We start from the raw sequence: 6,771 nt of genomic DNA, 5'->3' as shown, positions 1-6,771 counted from the left end.
TATATATATATATCCCAGTTTTTTTCGGCGTCGTACGTTTCTTCACCATCACGGCTCACTACTATCAGTAACACTTGTACCTTTAGTTTAATTTACGATAAACTAAAATTAATGATCATGATTTTAGAACGTATGTTATAGTGTCATTATTATTAAAAACACTCAAGTCTCCATCAATGTTTTGTCTTTTCTTATTTTCGTGCTTACCACAACAATGATGATGATGATGATGATGATGATGATGATGATGATGATGATGATGATGATGTCATCTACAATATCGTTGTACGGGGCAAAAGAAAATTCACAGCAATTTTTTTTTTCAGGAGAGAAGAAAAAGTGATTCATTCATTCATTCATTTATTTAAAAAGCAAACATATTTTCCATACATGCCCTTGCTTTATTTTAAAAAACATTTTAAACTTGAATTTTTTCAACTCATGCAACTGATTCCGTGCATTAAGAAACTGTTGTTTTTTTTTAATGATGAGATTTTGAACCTCGTACATGAAAACCGCTGACGAACAGTGCACGTCCGCAGGGCATTGAAGAAGTTACTGCGAATATTGCATAAGAGCTGAAAACGGATGATGAAATTGTGCATGTTTAACACCCTTATAAACACCAAGAGGTTATTTAACCCTATCCGAACGCCCCAGGCTCATTTTGTACCCCCGGGGTTGTATTCTTCACATTTTAGAATACTTCTAGTACGAAGATCTCTTTGAAATGTTCAGTATTTCTCAGAAAATCATATTGACAGACCGCTATGCAAGCGTACGGATCAGATTAACGAGTAAATTTCCTCTTTGGAAAGTGGGGGCACAGAGTTCCCCACGTCGTATGGATACGATAGTAAAACACGACGTACGGATATGATTAAGAGACGGGACCTCCGAGTTTAACGTCCATCTCAGAAAGGAACTGTCCAAGTCAAATGTGAAATTTGTATAAAGTGTTGTTTTTTTCCCTCAGACAAAACATTGGACCGAGTTAAGGCTCGAACCCTCCTAACCTGCAATCTTACGATTTCTGGTCCGGTAGTCTAACCACTTCGCTAACGATGCAAAAATTCAAAAAATGAAACGAGAGATCCACAGTGCAAAGTTAACAAATGGGCCGTCTCATCTCAGCTCAGCTATAATTGTCCTTGTACTTTAGGGTCCGAGGGGTCAGAGTGGGGATGGGGACTGTCAGATCAGTTTACACCTCGCATACTTTACCCATGGGTACCATGGTAGTAATTAGATCGAATAACGTTGACAGTTTGCTGTGGACCTAAATTACTTGCCAAGGTCCAAAAGGTGAAATTTTACTTCATCGCCACTGACTGGAAAGAATTATATTTCCGATGTACATACATTCATTTTGTTTTCTCCTGTTTAGTTTGGTTTTAGCAAACGGTTTGTGGCACTAGTATAACAAATGGGCTATAAGAGCGTCGAAGATTAGTGTGCTAATAAAGAAAAGAAAGAGGAGAGAAATGGATGAATGGTGCTTGATAGGAAAGAAGGACCAAATCACACCAGAGCACCTGCCAACCACCTACATCTCCTAGTGCGCTTTACCATAAATGGAGCACCAGACTGTCTGTGTGGGCGTGTTCTATCACTCAACTTTATTACCTCTCTTTCTTTTCTTTTTTATGTTATAAATAAAAAATAAAACAAATAACACTTGTATTTATCCCAGAAGGGCACTTTGGTTTACAATGGCAAACATACATACATACATACATATAAATACAAATTATAAGTACATACATAAATACATGCACAAAAACATATATAAATACACAATATTACACAAATTCAGAACAGTTTACAACCATGCAATTGTCGGTCGACAATACCATTTGTATATGTGTAACCAATATATCTGTCTTTCTGCTGAGATGTCGTGTCCCTCTCTTCACTGGTCGGCTCTAACAGGCAAGGTCGGAAGCTCGCCTCGTAAAAGAAGATCTAAACCGTGGCGATGGGGGTATAAAAATTCATAATTAAAATTTGTATTCTGTTCTATTTAATGTTAAAATAAGTGTTGCGTGAATATCGTTCCATGTCTGCCTTCCCTTTTAAATCTGGATCCTTCTTCTGCTATTCTAGTCCTTGGGCCAATTAGTCGCTTTTGAGGACAAGCGGGCTAACCCTGATTTCGGGGGTTTCCAGAAATCTTGACCAACACCAAAAGTGGGCATTGCCCTACCTATAGGAGAAGTTTGGTTTCATTGGTGTGTAGATTTGTTTGCTTATAGAGAAAACTCTGCTTGTCTTTTAAAGAAACTGAACAAGGGGCAAAAACTTTACCTTCGATTTTTTTTTTTCAAAACAGCATTTTTCGGGATAGCTCCTTTGTGCTTAAAAGCGACAAATTTCTCTCTCTATTTTTTGTTCAAAAAGTATGTGTGGTTCTTCACTCACTCAGCAGTTTTTCAATCACCCTCCCATCTGCTCGCGACACCAACATGTGTTTGTTTGTCGCACACGCATGAGCACGTGCGCACATCTCTCACGCACTTCCGGTGCGCAACAACGTCATCTGACCGATGCTGTGATATCCACTCAGAGCCGGCTCGTCCATCAACCCCGAGGCTTCCCGATGAGGACTACGATAGGGCCGAGACTGACGTGAAAGCGACGTATTAGCGTGAGGCAATTTGAGCTCAATCGGGCAAGAGTGAATCTGATGTGATGAGGTTCCTATTTCCTGTTGGTGAAGAGTCCTTAGCAACGCCCGCCAGTTTTAGTCTCATAGCATACCTAAGCATTTTCTGACCTCTGGCCATTAACTACTCGCTACCTCAGAATTACAATGTTCTATCTGACATCGTTGGCTGTTTTGAGTTACCAAAACCATGAGGTCAGAAACCAAATGTTTTCTCTCTGCCCTATCAAAATCGTAAGGTTATTTGGAGTCGTTATCAAGATATTCAAAGAACTGCATTCGAAAGTGCTCGACATGTTGTGAAGCTCAAAATTTTTTAACGTCAAATTTCTCAAAACTAGCACTTACTGAGCTGATAGAACTTTGTGATTCTGGGGTAGCGACCTTTAAGCACCCGGGTGATCCCCACCGCCCACCAAAATTACCAAATCGCCCACTAGTGGGAGATACAGCCCAGTTTGGCAAGCACTGCTGATTCATTACAAGAACCAATTCCAGTTCAGATAACGAGTAGCCACATTGGGAACGTCATAGATTCGGCTGGTATGTAGGAGTTTTTTGTGTGTTTTTTTTGTGTGGTTTTTTTTTTTTTTTTTTTTGTGTTTTTTTTGCTTCAAAATTCTAGACGAGAAATTTTGTTAACTCTTTTAGGGCGAGGATTCTGATCTGAGATATGTGGGAACTGTTCCTTTTTTTTCCTACTCAACATTGCAGTATGTCAAAATTTCAACCCTTCAAAAATATCACCAAAAAACCCCGATATGTTAAAAAATCTGATGGGGTGCATCGATTAGTTTTAGTATCATTCCTTTTCTTAAAATATTAACGGATTGAGAAGAATTAAACATTTTGTATTAAAATAATATCCTGCTAAAATAAAACAGTTTTTGCTACTCCCAAAAACCTCGGGGGGGGGGGGGGTTGTTTACAAAAGACAATGGTGTATGACGGCGGTGATGTATTTCAAGAACAATCAGAAGCGGTCAGGGGCGGACGGCTGGTGAATAATTTGAGTCATGACGCGGTGGAATCAGGCTCACGTCAATTCTTGGGCCTGTAGAGTTATTGATATCATCTTAAAGCTTGTTCACTTGTCTTTATTTGGATTGAAAAAAATATCCATTTATCTTGAATACAAGTGGAGATATTTGCGAATAGAAGAGGTGGGGGTCACCTGGTTTCAGAGGTAAATTGGTGAGAAAATGGCCGCCAAAGATTAGTTAATTTCTTATCTTAGGAGTCCGTGGTAACTGAAAATCTACTCTTTTTTTAACCTTTAATCTATGTCTTTCACTAAAATCGACACAGAAATGAGTTCTTTAATGGGCGTGAAAGATGTTGAGCCAAAAAGCAAAAATTTGATAAAATTCACAAACATGCGGAAAAAATCCTTCTTCCCTTTGTTCTTTTGACGAGAGCCTGATTCCACCACGCTGCCTTACATTTGGTCAACAAGATGACACGTTATGAAGCCAGGTCCAGCTTCACTAAGGCGTTGTTTACAGAAAGTTGACCTCTTTTGACATTTCAGCTTGGCTGGCACTCGCGTGGTGCCCTTCTTGACTTTCCTTAAGACAAATGTCATAATTTGCTTCCATGCCGTTTTGTCGGTTTGTGGACACTTTGTTAAGCTTTGTTTTGTTTTGGAATGACTTCATTGTCTGGTTTTATTGTGGTGGGCCTTCCATTTACTGTAGAGTTGTACTTGTCTTTGTTACTGTTGTTGTTGTTGCTGCTGCACATCGTCTTCTGGCGCTCATATGACCTTTTGCAGTTGCGAGCGCCGTAAAACCCTCTACTATTAAAAAGAGAAAAACTTCTTCTTCTTCTTCTTCTTCTTCTTCTTCTTCTTCTTCTTCTTCTTCTTCTTGGATCAATACTACAATCACGACTGATCTGGACATTCACTCTGTCTCAGCTCGTCTTCTTTGCGTTTGTCGGCTATCGCTACTCTAGAACTGCAACGTTCTATCTGCTCAGCACCTAGTTTTATTAAATTTGACGTAAAAAATATTTTTACACATTTCAATCTTTTTCGAATGCAATTCTTTGAATGTCTTGATAACGAATCTTACGATTTTCATAGAGCAGATAGAACATTTAATTTTGGTTACTGACCTCATGGTCATAGTAACTCAAAAAGGCCAAAAATGTCGGATAGGACTTTGTAATTCTAAGGTAGCGTCATATTTTCTAATATTAACACTATCCATATGCCGTGTTTTACTATCGTATCCATACGACCTGGAGAACTCTGTGCCACCACTTTCCAAAGAGGAAATTTACTCGTTAATCTGATCTCTATGCTTTGCATAGCAGTCTGTCAAAATGATTTTTTGAGAAATACTGAAAGTTTCAAAGGGATCTTCGTACTAGAAGTATTCTATAATGTGAAGAATATAACCACAGGGGGTACAAAATTACCCCAGGGCTTACGGATAGTGTTAGGACGGTGGGTGGGGGTGAGTAGAGGCTCGTGGGGAACAGGCTGTGACTGGAACATCTTACTACGAAAAGCTGAGAACCGAGAAACAAAAGGAATTGAAGAAACTGTAGGTTTACCGTACTTTAAAATCTAAAGAAGAAGCTGGTTGCAAAATCTACAGTGGTTCCCCAAAGGTCAGCCAGTCTAGGAGCAAGGTGAAAGGTTAAAGTGAATATTAAATTTTTTTAGCACTATAAAACAAAGGCTCTTTGGAGGCTAATGAAGAGATATCTCCTCTTCCGTCTCTGTACCTTTTTTATATTTTGAGTTTTAAACCCTTTTTGAGTATCAGATTTGGGATACTATATCAAGGGAAACGAAAAAATGGCAATGAACTGTGTCAGTAGTAGTAATAGTAGTAGTAGTAGTAGTAGTAGTAGTAGTAGTAGTAGTAGTAGTAGTAGTAGCAGTAGTAGTAGTAGCTGTAGCAGTAGAAGTGGTAACAGCAGCAGTAGCATTAGATGTAGCAGTAGCAGCAGCAGTAGCAGCAGCAGTAGCAGCAGAAGCAGATTAACAGCAGCAGCAGCAGTAACAGTAGCAGCAGTAATTGCATCGCATCTGGGATTTTAAAAAAATATTTTTTTATAGAATCGATTCTGTTAGAGCCGCTGTTTTCTTCAAAAAGTACATAACAAACCAACAGCGATTATTACGGCTTGTAAAAGTTAAAGCGTGAATGAAAAGGGAGCCAGGGATGGGAGGGAGGAGGAGGGGCGAAGAGGGAGGAATGCCCTTTTACAGTTCTAGTATGACGTCTGTAAAACAATAAACAAGAGAATAAGTTGATTGCTACTTGACATTTCTTTCCTTCAACACGTTAGTTCGCCGACTGTTGTACCTTTGGCATTCTTCCCGTCTGTTCTTCCTCTCATTCATCTTCAGTTCGTCTCCTCCTCCTCCTACTCTCTGTGTGTTCAGTTGTTGCTGTTGTTGTTGTGGTTGTTGTTGGTTGTTGCTTTTGTTGTTGGTGGTGGTGGTGGTGTTACTGGTTGCTGCTGCTGTTGTTGTTGTTGTTGTTGTTGTTGTTGTTGTTGTTATTGTTGCTGCTGCTGTTATTGTTGATGTTGCTGTTGTTGTTGTTGTTGTTGTTGTTGTTGTTGTTGATGATGATGTTGTTGCTGTTGTTGCTGCTGCTGTTGTTGTTGATGTTGCTGTTGTTGTTGTTGATGTTGATGTTGTTGTCGCTGTTGTTGTTGTTGTTGTGGTTGTTGTTGTTGTTAGCATTATCGTCTTTACCACCGTCATTAATACAAACAAAGAAAAGAATAGGTAGGAAGGGTCCAGAGTAACGTGTAGTCCATCAGACAATACTTATGGCTAAATTCAAATTTACTTCAAGAAACTATTTTGATTCCGAATTTGAATAACAGGTGGTCAGAGTTTTAGCATTCTCACCGTGTCAAGTAACAATACATAATTTTCAGCAATATTGAAAAAAAAGTTGAAAGTAAGAAGAGCACTAAAAACTCTTGACTGAATCCAGATTTTTTTTTTACATCTTGACTCACCGAGGAGGCCCATTTTGGTCACATGACCCAAGGCAAAAGATATTCGGAGACGTCTCCGGCGAGCACCCAGGAACTATTCGGAGACGCACTCTCACACAGAAATTCACTGCTTT

The sequence above is a fragment of the Aplysia californica genome, unplaced genomic scaffold (assembly GCF_000002075.1).
Source record: "Aplysia californica isolate F4 #8 unplaced genomic scaffold, AplCal3.0 scaffold01029, whole genome shotgun sequence".
Classification (NCBI taxonomy): Eukaryota; Metazoa; Mollusca; class Gastropoda; order Aplysiida; family Aplysiidae; genus Aplysia; species Aplysia californica.
Note: the sequence above shows the minus strand (reverse complement) of the source record.